The sequence below is a fragment of the Delphinus delphis genome, chromosome 2 (genome assembly GCF_949987515.2).
Source record: "Delphinus delphis chromosome 2, mDelDel1.2, whole genome shotgun sequence".
NCBI classification, from domain to species: domain Eukaryota; kingdom Metazoa; phylum Chordata; class Mammalia; order Artiodactyla; family Delphinidae; genus Delphinus; species Delphinus delphis.
Window position 1 is genome coordinate 23,724,348 of NC_082684.1, and position 20,008 is coordinate 23,744,355.

The 20,008-nt window shown below is 42.7% G+C and overlaps 1 protein-coding gene across 4 annotated transcripts in view; it reads right to left on the bottom strand.

Annotated features, from left to right (window-relative positions):
- Window positions 1-20,008, bottom strand: part of NRXN3 (neurexin 3) — a 1,615,508-nt gene that overhangs the window by 118,393 nt on the left and 1,477,107 nt on the right. The window lies entirely within an intron of this gene.

The window sequence follows — 20,008 nt, forward strand, 5'->3', positions numbered from 1 at the left end:
TTATAGTTTTAATTAATTATGTAAGCATCAGAACCAGCGCCTGGCACATTCTCAGAGTGATAAGCAAGGCAATGGGATGTCCTTGACTACTGTCATGGCAAGAACACACCCAGGCTGAGAATCACACAGGGAAATAAAGACAAAAGCATGAAGATCAGCTTAGCAATCGTCGTTTTTCTCACCCCTCTTATGTACTGTAATAAAATAAAGGAACACTTGGTACAATTACAAATCTTTTTTTATGGATTTTGTTTTTCCTCCAACTATTATTCTTTCAAAAAATAATCACAGTCCTAAAAAAAACCCCACAACAATCCGACAAACCAAACTTGGGCTTCATTTAATACATAGCCAGTTCATTGTGTTGAGATAGAAATCTGTGAATTCAGCAATTTTCTACAGCTTGAGAAACTGCCTGCTTTCACACCTCTGCTTATGTTGAGTGATAAAGAATTGCTGCAGCCCTGCACAGAAATGGGATGACTTCATTATCACATACGGTAAAGGTTTTAGCTGCACATCTTCTCTTCTTTGCCTGAAGGAAAAACGATACCCCTGATAACCAAAGAACATTATTAAAACTATTTCCCAAAGAGTTTAATGATAACTAAATTATTTCTCCTTAAGAAAACCAAATTGGGAATCCAGTTATGCATATTACATTTGACATAGTAAGGTTTTTGTATTGCTGGATGTTAAACGGTAAGAGGATTTTACTTTTTATTGTGCGATTCATAGGATTAGTGGAGGGCTGGCATTTAAAACACATTTTGATTTTAAAATTAATTATCATGGCTTTTATGAATACTGAGTCTGTCACTTCTATCTTCCCTTCCCCCTTCCCCCTCCAGGTTTTGCTGCTGCTGTTGCCGGAACAGACATCTGGATTTAATTATTCATCCACTGCATACTTTGCAGTTTGGACACAGTAGTAGATTCGTGAGAAAGATTTAATGTTATCCAAGGGCAAGACCCTTATACATAACACTTATTTAACAGCTGATCCTGCTGCTATTAATACTACTACCAAAATATGGGTTTGAGCAGTTTCTTTTGAGCCCTAAAGAGTCATTGCTCTTTTTATCATTTTCATCAAACCACATTAATACAATATAAATACTGATGAAGAGTATATGGGATAAAATCCCACCTCCAAAGTTTACCAGCCATACGAACTGAGAGGAACTTCTTAAGTTGTTTTCTTCCTCAGTTTTCTCATACATAAAATGGAGACAAGAGAACCTTATTCATCAGGGTGTTGTGGGAATTAAGTGAATTAATAAATGTAAAAGTATATTAAACAGTCCCTGGCTTATAAGTGCTTAACACATGTAGCTATTATGATAGTGTCATTATGAATGAAACTAACAAAAGACCCAGTTTTAAATCTAGGCAAGTTCCGTGTTCTATTACCTTAGATGATTTCAATTCCCACACGGTACCTTAATTTATCCTTTAATGAAACTGACTGCAAATTAAATTTCCTCTTGCCTAACAGACAAGGCTGGTCTTAACATTATGTAGATGAGATCCAAGCCTGAGTAGCACCATTTAAGTCGGCCAGATAGAACCTCTTACGTAAAATATCCCTTTTTACTTTCTCCACCTTCATACTCCTCATCCATATACACAAGGACTTACAATTTTCAATTAAAAGAACTGTTACTAGATTGAATTCAGGATAAACATTAAGACCTTATTGAGTTTAGTGACCTTAGTTTGAGTTACTTTACCAGACATATAGCTGGAACCCAAAGATATGGTAGATAGGATTGATCCATTATGGTAAAAATAGAGTCTAAGATAGGGTGAGTACAGCGCAGTGTACTTTATGGTCTCAGAAAAAAAAATCCAGCTTTCCAGGAGACTATGGACTAAAGGCAGAAATAGAGACAGGGGCAAGATCAGGCACAAAAATATGACCCATTCATTTAATTTGTATTTTTATACTCCTAGGTGGAACTTATTGAGGGAGGAGTGGGAGGGAAAAGTAAAGGGGTTATATTAACTAATGCCAAAGTGTGTCAAATACTGTAGGAAAACCACAAAAGCAGATATTTTAGAATTGGGGCTCCAATAAATGAAACAATAGAGAAGATAATCTAGGGAATTGTGGGGGTTTTTTTAAAAAAATCAGAGATGAAAGAAAGAAAATTCTAATTTTAAAACAAGGAAGTTGAAAAATGGGTCATTTAGAGAGCCAAGAAGCTCACTGGGTAGAAATATTTAATGAGTGCAGGTCCATTTTCTTTGTTAAGAGTTTTGTGTTTAAATGGTAGCTTTTAATTGATAATAGTTTTAAAAAATCAGTAAGACATATTATTTGAAAGGATGGATAATAAATTGGAATATACAGCGATCAGTCCTAAACAGGATGTAGTTTAACCAATGCTTTATTTTTCATCATTTTGCATGATGCTTCTGTGAAATCTTTTGTCTAACAAGATCTACAGGAATGACTGAAATGCAAATAAAATCACTGCTCAGAATAAGGGCAATTATTTTATTATTTAAAAAAAAATTTTTTTTTTTTTGCGGTACGCGGGCCTCTCACTGTTGTGGCCTCTCCCATTGTGGAGCACAGGCTCCAGACGCGCAGGCTCAGCGGCCATGGCTCACGGGCCCAGGCGCTCCGCGGCACGTGGGATCTTCCCGGACCGGGGCACGAACCCGTGTCCCCTGCATCGGCAGGCGGACTCTCAACCACTGCACCACCAGGGAAGCCCAGGGCAATTATTTTAAACTTGAACTGTCCGTTTAACAATTTATGAGGTGGTTCCATTGAAGCTAATAGGCACTTTGGCATTGCTGTAATCTGGAAACTTCTGGAGAAGCAAACCAGATGGAAGCGGAACAAGTGGCTGTGGCTTGCTCTGTTCATTTGATCTACCCTGCACTGCAGCGGCAAGAGCTCAGAAAACACCTCCAATCACAGAAATCACACTCTGGCAATCCACACACAGTTTTCCTATGGTGGAGATGTTCATTCGGTATATTTCTGAGTCATGAATTTTTCCAAAGGGAACATCAACTCAGAATGATAGAGTAAACACGGAGATCACTTTGCTAGTTGCCCCAACCCTACTGAAAATCATTTTACAGTGGCGGAAACTGAATTTCCTTTCCAAAGAGATGAGCTGTCCGCCAAAGGCAAAGAGTTAATTTACTGACCTCATCAAAGCTAATAGGTAGGTTGGTGGAGGATGATCGTTCACTTTACTAAAGAATTTGCAATGTTTCCTTTAAATATTTTTCTAATCTAGCACATTCAAAAAGTTTCCATTTATTAAATTCTAATTTACAAATAGCTCATTGAGGAGCCTTTAATTTTTGGAATTAAATAGTTAATATCTAGAATTCATTTTTTGTTCATAAAACACCAACCATGTGACAGGATACAGGAAAAAAAAGTACTCACTGCATAAATCTTCCTTAATTATTATAAACGAACCTCTTCCCACTATTCACCTCATAAAGGAAATCGAAATACCAGACCTGATTTGCCAATGTGTCTCGATAAAACAACTTATTTAAATCACCATAGTGACCAGCTGAGCTAGTTCCCAAGTGTCTAGCATGAACGCATTCTAACTGGAAGCCTCTATCAAGTGCTTTTCATTCTTTTCCAAATCACAGCACACAGAGAAAATGAGGGAGATGGAGGTGGCCTGCACGATTGCAGAGGACTTGCCTGGGACTCTAGCGACTTCAGGCCTCATTCAACTGCCTGGGGTGGTTCAACAATGTTCCAAAGCCACCATCTGGTGAAGCTGTGGCCTAGATTTCTTGGGCCTTATCAAAAACACTCTCCCTTCAGTAGAAAAACCATTCACCATCTGACTGCATGAGAAGGGCAATCTGGATGCTTGCCATGGTACATTAAAATCATCTGCATGCTTCCCTTGGTCCTCTGCTTTTCTCCCCAGGCCAGCATCCCCTTTTCTTCTGAGGAAACATGCCTTTGTGGATCTCTCCACAACAGAAGGCTTCCCTGGCCACCCACCAGTATCACCCTGCTTCGGGCTCACACCATGGCTTTGCTTGGCCCAGTCACTGCATTTACAGCCTCAAAGGAAGAGGATTACGGACTTGACTCTTTCCACAAACTGCTTCTTAGAACCATGCCCTGTTCTCATTTGAATTAGGTGTAGGGTCAGCACCTGGTGTTTCCAAACAAAAGAATCCGGCTCAAAACAAAATTCCCTGCACAGAGTACATCACTATGGCTCCTACATGGCAGAATCTAGGGAAGAAGGAGTCTTAGTAAAGGAACAGGACCCTACGGGGCCTTCCTGGGACAGACCCCTCCCCCATAGCCTCTCCTTAGCTCCTCTCTGAGGTACCTAGATAACAGTATCTGATGCACATTTCCTGAGTTATTTTACAGATGCTAAAAATCTCCCACCAAATGGAAGACGTTAACTACTTGATAACCATGAGCACACGGCCCCCAGGCCTCCTGGAGCCTGAGGATCAGTGATGTGAACCCCTGTGACACCACCCTGTTACCTTACCATCAGCCAATCAGAGAACTGTGCACGAGCTGCTCAGTACTCTGCGACTCTCTCCATCACCTGGCCTTTAAAACTGCCTTCCTGAAACCCAGTGGGGAGTTTGGGTGTTTTGAGCACCAGCTGTCCAGAACTCCCTGCAATAAATGCTTCCCTTCACCACAACCTAATGTCAGTAGATTGGCATTCCTGTGCACTGGCGAGTGGACCCAAGTTTGGTTCAGTAACACCTCTGGCTGTTATTGACTTTGGAACTGAAGTGAACTGTAGAGTTCGCCTCCTCCAGTTCCCTCATTTAAGAAGTCAGTTGCCGGAAATTGAGAGAAGCAAAAAGGAACTGACCCAACATCTCTGTGGCTGAGATTGTTTACTGTCCCTTTAAATACCTTTAAATATCTAGGTTCGTTCCTTTGTTTCTTTTAGAAAGAGAACAGCCCAACTGGTTTTAAGGTACACGGCTTTCCAGTTAGTGATTATATTTCTTGCCTTTTTGTTTTGCAAGCAGGTATGGCCTGATGACATATAAGCAAAGTGATGAGTGCTACTTCCAGGTCTTACCCTTAGACATAAGGCATGTTTTTTCCCTGTTTCTGTTCCCACTGGCTGGAAAATAGGAAAGACTTGAATCCAGAGACGAGATTGCCCCCAGTTGGGAGCGGCCGAATGTCCCATTAGTCCTAGGCCACTAACCTCTGGAGTATTACCTTCTTAAGCCACTTTGTATTGGTGATGGGGGAAGGAGGGCTCTTTCTCATAGAAGTTGAGCCTGAACAATACCTAGTGCAGGGGTTTCCCTGGTGGTGCAGCGGTTAAGAATTCACCTGCCAATGCAGGGCACACGGGTTCGAGCCCTGGCCCGGGAAGATCCCACATGGCGCGGAGCAACTAAGCCCGTGCGCCACAATTACTGAGCCTGCGCTCTAGAGCCCGTGAGCCACACTACTGAGCCTGCGCTCTAGAGCTCGTGTGCCACAGCTACTGAAACCCGCGCACCTAGAGACTGTGCTCCGCAACAAAAGAAGCCACAGCAATGAGAAGCCCGCGCACCGCAATGAAGAGTTGCCCCCGCTTGCTGCATTGGAGAAAGCCTGCTCACAGCAAAAAAGACCCAACACAGCCAAAACTAAAAACAAATAAATAAATAAATTTATAAAAACAAACAAACAAACAATACCTAGTGCAGACATTCAGCGAAATTCTGCTCTTCTTGAGATGACGGTACAAGCATCACCACAGCAGCTCTGGACAGTCGTAAAGGTGACAAGCATTTAGAAATACTATACGACCCCCAAGAGACTATGAGCTATTCCAGTACAGGCAAGATCAGCATCCCCAGCACTAGGCACGTAGTAGGTGCTCAATCAAAACTCTACAATTTGTCACCAGGAGTTAAAAATACCACGCCCATTCCCCTTTCTCATTGTATCATCTACTTTTCCTGTCGATGCAGTGCTAATTTCTCTGGAGATAAATAAGGCACTTACTTCCCCAGCGTGAGATTAATTATTCCACGCCACTGCTAACTCCCGACCATATCAGTGTTTGACAGCGTGCAAAGATAAATGGTGAGGCAGCCATTTGAAAGGAAATCATTATGGCATCTCTCTGCTCGTATTATCACATTCATATCAGCATGGGAGATAACTTTGAAACTGCCTGTACTGCACTGAGAACCAATGTTCTGGCTGGGGCCTGCAAAGATGAAAAGGTCCCTTCTTGCCTTCACAGCCTTCCTGTTGCAGTTTGCCTTTCAAAGGCACCCACAGCTTGTGTAAAGGGCTTCCCTGGAAGCGGTGGGTACCATCGACCTTCTCCTCTTAAGAGAAAGCAATCAGGGAGGAGAGGAGGAGCTGTTTCCCAGCAGGGGGCAAATCTGGGTGGATGCGAGCTGTTTCCCAGCGGGGCTGGCCTGTGGACTGTGAGTTCCAGACAGGTCCCATGATGGAAATGTTGGAGCCGCCCACCACCCAGCTCACGCCGGCTCTCCCCAGGTTGGAAGGAGGAATCAGGGTCTCTATAGGCCATCAACTAACTGGTCTGAATTTTAAACACACAGAGACCCTGCTATTCCAAGTAGTCATTTCTGCTTTTAATGTTCTACTAAATTAAAGGTGCAGTACAAACACCTACTCAGTTAACCTAGTGCAACTATTCTAACTCTAAAATGTTTTATCCTAAAACAGAGGTGAGCTATGTAAAGCTTCACAGGAACACTCCCAGTTTGCTTCAGGGAGAAGGTGCCTCTCAGTTGAGGCCAGCAATTTAAGAGGCAATGGTCCCTTTTTCCTGCAAAGGGGAGCCTCATAAAATTTCAATGTCTGATTTGCCCACATGTGAAATGACTCACTTTCCCACCCCAGGGCTCTGGGGATCCTAGCTTCAGATGAGGGGCTGATACAAGGGTTGCTCAAAACCTGGCATTTCTTTTCAGATCTGAATGAAAAAAAAAAAAAATCCAGGATTTCTCTTGTAGCAGCTTCCCTCCAGGCCAAGGAAATGAGTATAATATTTGCACAGTGGGAGTTCTTTCTTTTTTTTTTTTTTAACTGTCATAAAATAGGAATAAGAAAATAAGGGTCATTCACAGCAGATGAAGTAAAACAAAAAGAAAAGAGAAATGAGACATTGGCCAACGCACTTTCTTAGCCTCAAAGGTTAGATCGGCCAATGTTTTTCTTACATCTAATCACCTGAAGGTATATATAGGGCTGTGACCTGAAACAAATAAGTTGTTTGGGCTGTGCTCCTCTACATTTATGTCATTCTGGGCCTGACATGCAAGCTTTTCTGCTACCCTGGGGTTACAGGCACTGTCCCTTGCTCTTTACTGAAAAGTTGAAGTCACCTCGAGTAGCAACACACCGCTGGATAGGTCTCCAGAAGGGCATGTATTTATTTCAGAAAATAACATCTCCATCCTCAGCTTGAATAGTCAGCAAGGATTTTCTATATATCCAATGCTCAAGGTCCAAACTAGCTGCCACTACACCACTGGTCCAGTAAAACTGCAATTAACCAGATACCAACCAACCAAAGCTTAAATAAACAGACTTTATTGTTATTATGTTTTCACTCAGATTTCAATAGTCTGGGGCATTTTTCAACACCAACAACCAATTCTCCAATTCCTTGGGCACCAACTAGGTGTCCTACAATTCAATTCAATTCTGATACTAACTACCTGGAATTAGCATCAAATTCCAAAGGTTAAAGGCTCAGTCCTGAAACAGGAGGGATGGGGGCAGGGTACAACCTTTAAAAGAATGACACAGCTATTGAGGATATGACATAAACTGGCTAGAATCAACTAGGTCCAAGATGGAGGAAGATTCGACTTCCAGTGGACCTTGAGCCTCATTGTATGCTCACTGTGATACATTAGCTGAATGACACACCCACCAGCACCATGACAGCTGTGAGGCTAACCATAAAACGCCAAAAGGCAGTGGCCCAATTCCTGGAAATCCCCACCCTTTCTTCAAGATAGTTGGAAAAATCTTCCCACTCATTAGCCTATGAAATTACCCAGCCCATAAACCACCCCATATTTCAGGGCCTCTTGCCTTCGAAGATGGCCCACACTCTGTCTGTGGAGTGTGTTTCTCCCAGGGCCATTCTTGCCTTTAGAGATGGACTGCGCTCTGTCACTGGAATGTGTATCTCTCTAAATAAATCTACTTCTTATCACTTGGTCTCTCAACTGAATTCTTTCTGCAAGGAGACGTAAAGAACCTGAGCTTCCTTAAGTCCTGAGACCAAGTGTGTGACCTCAATTAAAAGACTGTGGGGGCTTCCCTGGTGGCACAGTGGTTGAGAGTCCGCCTGCCGATGCAGGGTACACAGGTTCGTACCCCGGTCTGGGAAGATCCCACATGCCGTGGAGCGGCTGGGCCCATGAGCTGTGGCCGCTAAGCCTGCGCATCCGGAGCCTGTGCTCCGCAACGGGAGAGGCCACAACAGTGAGAGGCCCACGTACTGCAAAAAAAAAAAAAAAGACCATGGGTTTAAGTCCCAATCTGAGTTGTGCAGTTTCAGCCCCACCAGACTGCCCTCCCTTCAGACGCCAGTCAAAAGTATTGATTCCCAGGTTACCCACACTTCTGACCAACTGGGCTCCTAAGGTGTGATGATTTTCTTGAATGGCTCACAGAACGTGGACACTTATGTTCACCAGCTTACTATAAAGGATGCAAATGAACAACCAGATGAAGAGGCACCTAGGGTGAAGTCCAGAAATATCTGACGTGCGGGAGCTGTCATCCCTGTGGAGTAGGGGTGCATCACCTTCCTGGCATGTGGATGTGTCCCCCAATTCAAAAGCTCTCTGAACTCTCTTGTTCAAGAAATATTATAAAGCTCAATCCCCAGCCTCCCTCCCTCCCTGGAGTTCAGGTGTGGGGCTGAAAATTCCCACCCTTTAATCACTTGGTCTTTCTGGTGATCAGTTCCAGCCTGAACCTACCTAGGGCCCCATTCAAAGTCACCTCATTAGCATAAACTCAGGTGTGACTGAGAGGGGCTTGCTAGGACCCACAGGAGACACTCCTAACACTCAGGGAATTCCAAAGGTTTGGGGAACTCTGCCAGGAACTAGGGCCAAAGACCAAATATTTATTTTTTATTACACTGCAAGTAGAAAGTAGCAAATGCTAAGTTCATCAGAAATATATTTAGGCAACAAATATCTAGAAATGCTGTAATATCAATGGAAATTTCACTTAATTTTCTTAAGCACTATGTGTTTCTATGGCTAAATAATTTTATCAGTAGCAAAATAATACCAAAATGGAGCAGGAACCTGTGGAGTCCTCCTGGGTACAAATCCTTTCTGTGTCCCCCATCTCTTGTTTGTAGGCAATAGGCTTCATTCAGCTTCCCGACCTTCCCTGAGTTCCAAAGGGCAAATTCAAACAGCTGCTAATCAGGGAAGGGAGGGAATGCAAAAACTAAGGAGGAACAGTCAAGAAACAATGGTGCAGCTGTGGGGCAGGGTCTTGGTTCCTCCTCAAGGAATATACATAACAATACTTTTGATTTCTTCTGCAGGAACTAAGGCCCCCATCCAGGTGGATGATGGTAAATTCTGCCTGAGTACAAGATTCCTGTTAACTCACCACCAACCAATCAGAAGGAAGTCTGCATACAATGGAAGATAACAAAGACTCTGACCCCCTCTCCAAATGATTCTTCCTTTAAAAACTTTCATGGTCAAGTGAAATCCTCAGAGTTGGTTTTGGACATGAGTCTGCCATCTCCCCAGGTTACAATCCTCCTGAATAAAGCAACCTTTCCATTCCCACCAGCACTTATCCTTCAAGCGTTGGCTTTCAAGAGGCAAACAGCTGAACCTCAGTTCAGTAACACCACCAGCAACATTTATTGAACACCTATAATATGCCAGACACTGTGCTAGGCACTTTATGTAAATTACTTTCAATTTTCCCCCAAACACTGTGAACGGAGAAATAATGTAATTTTGCCAAAGTCACATGGCTTCTCTTTGTGTTAGAAGTAGACATAGGTCTGCTTGACCTCAAGGCAGTCTCTTTCCCTTGTCATCTATCTCATGTAAAATTATGTGAGAATCACAATGACAAAGCTGGTAGAGTGCATGAACTTGAATCCTCAGGGAACAGTAAAAACTATATTTAATTTTTTGCATTCCAAAACTCAAGGAGTTTTTCAACAAGGGATTAAGCAAAAGGCATTCATCCCCCCTGGACTTTCAACACATCATTTGGCTTACACATTGCCTTCCTCATCTGTAAACTGAGGAAATCATAGTACCATGCATATAAAGCTCTCAGCTTCACATATAGAACCTGGTAAGCACTGTATTCAGGGAAGTGATAGTTAAAACCAGTAGATAATTCAGACTAAGTAATCACAAAACTCTCCATTAGCACCGGGAAAATAACTGTACAAGTCAATTAAAAGAGTACTCTACGCACTTCAGATTCAACATACTAGTACTTCTGTTGAATGCATTAGGTTGTGGTCAGTGTGCAAAGAGTTATACATGGAGCGTTTTTGTTTTGTTTTGTTTGTTTTTTCCTGCTAGTTGAATTATTATAATGGAATGAAGTTATGTGAAAGCAGTTCTACAATCAAATATTCTTATCCAGACAGAGCTTGTCAATCTCATGACTGAGAAAACAACACTAATACTGAAACCGAGCAGGACCCTGTGGGGCTCCTGGGCATGGGAGTCTTTCTGTGTCTCCCGTTTCTTATTTGTAGGGAATAGGGAATAGGCTTTAGCCTCCATGACCTTCCCTGAGTTCCACAGGGCAGGTTCAAATAGCTGCTAATCAGGGAAGGGAGAGGATGCAGAGGCAAAGGAGAAGCAGTCAAGAAACAATAATGCAGCCTTGGGGACAGGATCCTGGTTCTGCCTCAACGGATACCCAAAAGGATATCTTTGAGCTCTTCTGCAGAACTCAAACTCCCAACAAATGGAAGATGTTAACTACTTGATGAAGCATTCTTCAGAGAAGATCAGGAGACCAGCTGAGGCCAGATTAAAGGAATGCAGGCCCTGCACTCACTGTGATCCTTATCAGCAACCCCACCCTTGAACCATTGCTATAAAACTGCTCATCAAATCCTCCCAGGTTGGGATGCAAAGTTTTTCAGGGCACAAGGCCACTGTGTCCCCCTTTGCCTGGCAAAGCAGTAAAGCTATTCTTTTCTACTTTACCTGAAACTCTGTCTCCGAGATTCCATTTGGCACCACTGCACAGAGGCTGAGCTTTCAGCATCAGTACTTCTAAGGCACCTGTCACTAAACTGCAGAAACTGAGTCAGAAAGAGACATTTTAAAGCAAATCCTTTAAGTAAATCCTACATCTAAGTCTCTAAGTTCACATGAATGACTTTTATTAAAATTTGCTTTTTCAAATAAACAACTTAGACGACAAGAGGAACAGAAAAATCCAGCCTCAGTCTCTGGTTTCTATGCTGCCAATACAAATAAGAGATTAGCAAAAAATATATATATATTGCAAGAGTCTTTTCCTTGGAAAGATAGTAGGAATTCCCTCCAAAATGTATCTGAACTCTACTTCCGTAAGCTCCCTGGGACTCAGATTTGTTACTGTGGGAAGCATCTGACAGTTTCTTGGAGTGCCTCTAGGTAGAAATATGAATCAGATTAGCTTCCTGCCTTGGAACGATTCTCCTCGGGGCATACCCATGTGCAAAAAGTGCACCCAGATGTTAGCAAACAACTGCACTATCATTTTTCCCCTTCCAGAATCTCTGTCAAGAAACACTGTAGAGGGAGATCGGCTTGGTGCTTTGCGATGACCTAGACGGGTGCGATAAGGAGGGTGGGAGGGAGGCTCAAGAGGGAGGGGATATGGGGACATGTGTATACATATGGCTGATTCGCTCTGTTGTGCAACAGAAACTGAAAACTAACACAGTATTGTGATGCAATTATACTCCAATAAAAATCTATTAAAAAAAAGAAAAAAGAAACACTGTAGAGTTATGACTCTATAAATATGTTGCGAATGAGATCCAGTAACAAAAAACTGGTGTTGTTTATTCATAAGGTATACCAGACCATTAGTGAGAACACAAGGCTGCTGACATTGCTTATTTCAACATCTCACTGAAAGACCACAAAATGTGGCTGGGATAGGCCACACTTTCTCTAACCTCTTTGAATGGAACAGGGAAGTCAATGGGGGAATCAGTACATAAGGTTAGAACTGGACATGACCTAGTCCAACCCAACCTCTACATGGCAGTTTTGTCCAATGTCACTCAGCTAGTTAGTGGAGAGTAAGAAATGGAATTCAAGTCTCCACTGCCAATCCTAGTCCTTCTGTAAAGCCACACTCCCATCTGAGCTGGAGGTAAAGAAGAACAGTGAAGGATGAGCCTGACTAAGAGAAAGGAGTAAGTCACACACTCAAGGTTTCCTTAAGAAACTCACAGAATCCTGCTTCTGCTAATCTGAAACAAAGGGAACACCAAAGACCATGTTCTGAGCCCACTTGTCCATTTTTGCCTTGCCCTGTTTTGCAAAATGGAAATTGTCACACATGTGTCAGTCTAAAAGTCCTTCAGGAGTTCTAAATTTCTTGGTCCACATCTTATGTTTACCTATTTTTCAAGACCAAAAATAGTTATTCTAAGAAACAGTCCTGAAAAGACTGGAAAACCAGATAGGTATTTCCTCTCTGATCTTCCAAACAGGTGTGCAACTTCTGCAATGGGCTTTGCTGGCTGTGCTGGAAGGCGTGGCAACTGAGTGCAGGCAACTGGGCTTCACTTCCTCACCCCAGGCCCCCCACGCGCTCCACTCTTCCACACACATCACAACCAGCCTGACCTCTCTGCTTCCTCGTCTAGTCACCTCAAGACCTGGTCACAGGGCTTCCCGGGTGGTGCAGTGGTTGAGAGTCTGCCTGCCGATGCAGGGGACACGGGTTCGTGCCCCGGTCCGGGAAGATCCCACATGCCGCGGAGCGGCTGGGCCCGTGAGCCATGGCCGCTGAGCCTGCGCATCCGGAGCCTGTGCTCCGCCACGGGAGAGGCCATAACTGTGAGAGGCCCACGTACCGCAAAAAAAAAATAAATAAAAAATAAAAAGACTCTGGTCACATTCCCCTTTCTCCATTAAATCTTCTTGAAACCTTTCTAGTCTTCACTCTATTATTAAGTTCAGTACTGAATTTAAGCATTTCTCATGTCACTCAATGTGGGTATATCTGTGTTAGTTTCTTACTAGATTTTAAGTTTTTCCAGTAGACCGTAAATCCCTTGAGGATACTGACATGCCATTGTTTTGCAGTTACCCTAGAGCTTTGCATACAGCCAGAGCTCAACAGTAAATGTGGACTGTTTCTCTCCCTTGGAGAATAGAAGTCACAGCTTATACTCTTTAAGTATCTCCCATAGTATACCAGGCAGGATACTGAGATTTCCTTGTCTTTACATATTTTAGAGTTAATGTACATTACAGGACGGGTAGCAGCATCTGTGGTCTCTGCTTATAACGTACCAGAAGCACCTCCAAACACTCGCCCTTCCCCAACTGTGACAACGCAAAATGTTTTCAGACATTGCCAAAAGTCCTCTTGGGGTGGTCATAAATCATCCCTGATTGAGAACCACTAAATATATTACATTTACAGCCATAAGAGAGATACTAGCTAAAAAGAGTATATTGTAAACTTTCTGGATCTCTGTGGCTTAGAGAGAGGTTATCAATAAAAGTGTAGTACAATCAGGGCCCAAGGTCATTCTCAACAATGGGCCCTTCAGAGCCATCTTTTTTTTTTTTTTGCGGTACGCGGGCCTCTCACCGCTGCGGCCTCTTCCGCTGCGGAGCACAGGCTCCGGACGCGCAGGCTCAGCGGCCATGGCTCACGGGCCCAGCCGCTCTGCGGCATGTGGGATCCTCCCGGACCGGGGCACAAACCCATGTCCCCTGCATCGGCAACCACTGCGCCACCAGAGAAGCCCCAGAGCCATCTTTTAAGCAGGCTGTTTTAGCCAACTTATCTCTGAGGATGGGGTAAGGACTGGGTCACATGTGCGTGTCAGTGCTCCCTATGCAAACCTAAGCAGGCTAAGTGACATCTGTAAAGAGGTGTGGGAGAAGTAGATCACTTTCTTTTAACTCTTGAACATGGCAGCCATCTGCCAAAGCAGAGAAAAGTGCTTTACTGAAAGAATATTCCTCCTTCCCTGAGCCTGGGAGATCTAGCTTGGAGTACAATTTCATAGAAATCTGAACTCGGAGCCAAAAGAAAGTAGAAGCGAGTTAAGTCTATTAAAAGGCAACCGAGAGGGCCTGGTCTGCACTAAATTCGTGTGCCAGAGACCAGCATCGAGGCACCACTCGCCCTGTCAGGTCTACTAACTGGTGTCGTGTGGCAAGCTCCTGAAAGGGGAAAGGAAAGGGTGGCTCTCCATCTCAGAGGTTCACTGGTGAACCAGTAAAGAGACAAAAACGAGTAAAAACTTCCTGAAAAGGTAACAATTAATTCTGAAGATGGCAATTTATCACAGTGCTGCAAAGGGACACAGGGACCCTGGGGTGTGCTTTCAGGCGGCGATTCATTGCTGCGTCTGGAATTTCATTTGTCTCCTTTAGACACACATACACAAAAGAGTGAGAATGGAGACTTGGAAAAGGAGGGAACAAAGAGGAAGGAGGAATGAGAATCCTGCCCAGGTTATTGATGGAGTGGACTCGAATTTCATTAGTCTTAACATTCTGCTCTTGGCATGAGCGACTGATCATCTGAGATGCTACAATGCACCCAACAATTAGGGCAAACTCTAGACAAGAGGGGCTGGTCATGTGTCTCAAGGTTAAGCAGCTGGCCTGTGGGCAAGCTCCAGAGAGGGAGATGGCAAGTGTAAAAGGAACAGTTTGTTTTTGGTCTCTCTCTTCCTCATTCCTCCTTATACTCCCATTGTAGTCCCTTTGTCCTCATTTCCATCTCTCTTCAATCAGGCTCCCAGAATTCACAAAGCATCCAGTTGTAAAAATGAAGATCCATATTTACCTGTAAAGGTAGGATATTTTCAAGTGTTACCTCAAGGCTACTATGTTGATATATTTCTCTCTGATACGTGCTCATATATATCCCAGGTCTCCCAGTTTCTTGCTGTTCCTCCTAGATTGCAGTATCTTCCCAATGTGGTGGACATGGGTGGATGGTATAATATACAGAAATAACTCTGAATAAAACTCATTCAAGACCATGGTTACCAGAGACAGCCAAGTGCATTCCTTCCTTTCAATACTTCAAGAGAACAGAAATGATATTAAGTGATGATGTTTTATATCCCAGGTAGTTTGTTACATTCTACCCATCCATCCATCCATCCATTGTTCTTTTATTTTAAAAAATGTTGAATGCCTGCCAAGTGGCACGCACTAATCTAAGTACTTGCCCAAATGAAGCCTAAAGTGTATTAAGAGAGGCAGATATGAAAAGACAATTACAATATAGTAGAATTAGTAGTTAGGATAATGATAAGCTCCATTACTATGGAAACATAAGAGAAAGGCACCTGGATCCCAGGTAAGATATTCCAAAAGAGGTAAAATCTGGGCTGGGTGTTTTGGGAAGGATATGAGCTAGCCAGAAGAAAAAGAATGAGAGGTTGGGTTCTCAACAGAGACACCAGCATGTTTATGGCATGAAAAAGGAAAGTTCATTTGGGAATTCAGGCTGACAAGCAAGTCAGCATGGCTAGAGCATTATGTGAGAGGAGTGGGGTAACATGAGTTGGAACTAGAAAGAAAGCGGATGCTAGTGTGAAGTATGCTGTCCTAAGAAGATCAGATTTTATCCTGAAGGCAGTGGAATCCTTTGGAGGTTTTAAGTTAGGAGCTGGCTTAGGCAGATATACATTGCAAAAAGTCACCCTGACTGCATTGTGTAAACTAATGAAGATGGGCAAGACTGGTGTCCAGGAAACCAGTTATGAAACTACTAAAGTAAACAAGACAATGGCAGTGACGATGGAGTGGAGAGGTGGACTTAGTTGTTACTAAATAGGTAAAGGAGATTTCAAGGTGCCTTGTGTAAACCTCACATCAGTCCTGTTAGGTGGCTATTAATACCCATTTTATGGATGGGCCTTGGCAAGGTTAAGTAACTTGCTTAAGGTTCTACAATAATAAACCAGTGGAGATGTCATAAAACCTTCAATGTCTAACTCCAGTGACCTTTTTATTCTCATTGAGCTGAGCATGATTTATCTCTCTATGGATTTCTTATAATGTGTTAAATCCTAGGGATTAAAAATGAGTAAGAAGTGCTTCCTGGCAGCAAGTTGCTCAGAATCGAGTAAACTATTAGCAACTTCATGCTACCCTACCCTGTCTCTTAGTCTCTTGCTTTAATCTAAACAGTAGGTTCTGGGATAGCTCTTTTATAATCTTTTAATTCTCACAGTCAAGAAAAGAATCCAGATGTTGAATTTACAATTTTCCTTCCCTGATTTCATTCCATTACTTAAGCAATCCCTTGCTCTCCTTGTGGCCAGCCACTTCCAAATATCTATAGTCCGTAATGTCATTTCCTCTGACTTGTCGTTTAGCCAAACTCTACATATTCATCTCCTTTAAACCTTCATAAGTCTTTCCTTCAATTCCCCTAATCAATCCTCTTGCCTCTACCTGGTCTACCTCCAATTTGGCTACATCTTGAAAGATCCTATGGAAGCAAAAGATACGGTGCTCTTATTAATAATTCTGCTTATACATCACACATTTTCACCATTTTAAAGTCTCTTTTTATTACTTGGGAAATTTTGCATGAAAATAACATTATATCTCTTGAGAAGCCTGTCTACTCCAACTATTCATTTCTCCATGGAGACTCACACACCACCCACCTTTTCTATCCCAAAGCATAATGATGTCGAAAGAGAAGGAATGGTAAGCATGATTAACATACTACTAGGCAGTAACGATCGGTTTCTGGAATTAGTTGAGTAGTAAGATTTTTTTGTTGTTCTTCTAAGGTTGCAGGAGGATGTACGAAGAATAAAAATAAAATTTATCTGCAAGATGTTTCTAAATGGAATGCATTTATTACATTCTTATAGGGCTTATTTGCAGCTCTTTAAAAATAATTGACTATCTAATTAGAGAGATAGATTACATTGGTATAGAACACACATACAGATAAATACTGCTTTTTATAGCCTCCACTATCACAGATTTAGAAACATACAGAGTGAAACGTACTCAGTATCTTAACTCTTAAGTTTCTCTATCTACATACACTGTCCAAAACAGAACTTCAAATGAAAGCTCCCAACTTCTACCATTTATTTAAATGTAATTCTCTGATTCTCTACAGACAGAAATTTCCCATGGTACACACACACACACACACACACACACACACACACACACACACAAAGCGATCACCATTCTGAAGAATTTCTCTCTAGTTGGTTGAAATGCTCTGAACACTGAGAAGAATATAATGGGTTTAATTTTCTTTATCTTTAGGCATATGCATATCTGCTTGAAGTACCTCAATGAGAAGGAATGCTTGGAAATGGACTAGGACCCTAATTGCGAAGTCATTATGGACTCACACAGCAGCACAGATGGGTCCTCTAGAGGCTCTGGTATTAAACAGAGAGCCCGACCACTGCTTGGCTTGAAATGTGACTAAGGTCCTTAAATGCTCTACCTCAGTCTTCCTGTCTGAGAAATGTGAAGAGGTATAGAATATGCACAGAAGTTCACTGCACTTGTGGAGGCACTGAGAAAAGGACACCAACCTGAGCTCAGCAGAGTGAGACATGGTGGCAGAGATGGTAGGTAACTCACCAAGCAGGAAATATTTGAACTGAGCCTTGAGGGGTTATTACTTTTCTAGGCAGAGCAAGTGGGTAAAAGAGCTAAACCAATACAACAAGTCCCCTACGTACGAACCTTCAAGTTGTGACCTTTCAAAGATTCAAATACACGTTCCATCAACTTCAGGCGTCAGTGAAACTGCAGCTTGCCCTCCATCTTCTGTTGCTGACGATCCTTCAGCTCTACCATCTCCCACCTCCTCTCCCTCCTCCCGTCAGTAACTCTTCTTGCCTGTTCACTCCATGCCAGCCCCCGTACGCCAACTGTCGTACTGTACTACTGTGCTTTTCAAGGTACTGTACTGTAAGATTAAAAAGGTTTTCTTTATTTTTTGTTTGTTTTTTATGTATTCTTTGTGTGAAAAGTATTATAAACCTATTACAGTACAGTACTATATAGCCGATTGTGTTAGTTGGGTACCTAGGCTAACTTTGTTGGACTTACAAACGCTCTCGGCATGGAACTTGTTCGTATGTAGGGGATTTACTGTAATGATAATAATAGCTAACATTTACTGAGTACTTACTATGTACCAGGCACTAGTCTAAGAATATGAAATATATGAATGCATTTTCTCTTCAATAGCCCTATGGAAATGTTGATATTTTTATTATCTTTATCTTATAGATGAGGAGGCATGCTCTTGTTCATGTTATATGTTCCCAGGTGGAAAGAACAACATTTTAAAAATTATATCAGGGTGTGACTAGAATGTTGGGTGCATGTGAGAAATATCTGTAGATGAGGAAATCAAAGAGGACAGGGGTGGGAACCTGCAGGGCCTTGTAAGTATGATTCTACATGAAGGGTGAGATCATAGCTGGAATTTGTTTCACTGTGATTTTTGTCCGCAATAAACATGTATAACTTGTTTAGAAAGGAAAATTGTTGAGGGTATAATACTCATGAAATTTGAGTATAAAGGAAAGAGAGTGTCCTCATCGGGGGACAGTAGGTAGCTGATGGAACGGGTAGGAAGCAGGTTGTTGTTTTGATTTTGCTTTTAAGAAGGAAAAGCCCTGGATATATTCATAGGCTGAAAAGATTATATTAGTGGCACCACAGGAAAATGAAGGCAACGAATGATGTCAAAAAGCTTGGGAGGGGCTTCCCTGGTGGCGCAGTGGTTGACAGTCCACCTGCCGATGCAGGGGACGTGGGTTCGTGCCCCGGTCTGGGAAGATCCCACATGCCGTGTAGTGGCTGGGCCCGTGAGCCGTGGCTGCTGAGCCTGCGCTCCGCAATGGGAGAGGCCACGACAGTGAGAGGCCCACGTACCGCCAAAAAAAAAAAAAAAAAAAAAAAAAAAAAGCTTGGGAAGAGTCTAGGGTGGAAGGATGATGAGAACAAGATTTTGAGCAGAGGGATGAAGGGCTTCTCCTAAGGTGAGCACAGAAGCTTGTAAACTTAGAGGGAGAGGAATTTGAAGACACTCATGACTGATGAGCATTTTCTTCCAAAAGAAAGTAGCAGTTGAAACTCAGTGGTGCAGAGGTGAAGAAGGGAACTGAGTTGGGAGGTTGAAAAGATGCTAATCAAGAGTTATAGGCAAGGGGACTGCTGATCAAGAAAAGGAAAGGCTTCTAAAGCAGGTTGAAGGCACCCTTCCCGTTGGGTAGAGGGTAGAAACCATTTGGAATGATCTAGAATGAATAGAACAGAGAAAGAAGGGAGTTGAGGACCATAATGAAATGCAATTTATAGATTAATGGAAACTTGATGAAGCAGGAAAGCAACTGGATTTAAGTATGAGAACTGAGATAGTAGGGTTTAAGGTTTCAGAGAGCTAGCAGTTCAGAGCAATGCAAAGACATAGCGTGAGGCCATCAAGCCAGGTTGTTGTGTAGGGAGGGTCTAGTTGCTATCCTAGTAAAGCCACTATCATCTCTTACCTGAACTGATGCAGTAGTCACATAACAGGTATCTATGACTCATCTCTCAATCTTTTCTAACATGGCAGCCTGAGTGATCTTTAAAAAGCACACATCACATCATGTCACTCCACTGCTTAGGAGATTCTAATAGTTTGACAGTGAACTTCAGTAAAATCCCATCTCTTTTCCATGTCCTAAGGGGCCCTGAATCATTGAGCTCCTGTTCACGCGTCAGACCTCACCTCATACCAGATTTCCTCTGGCTC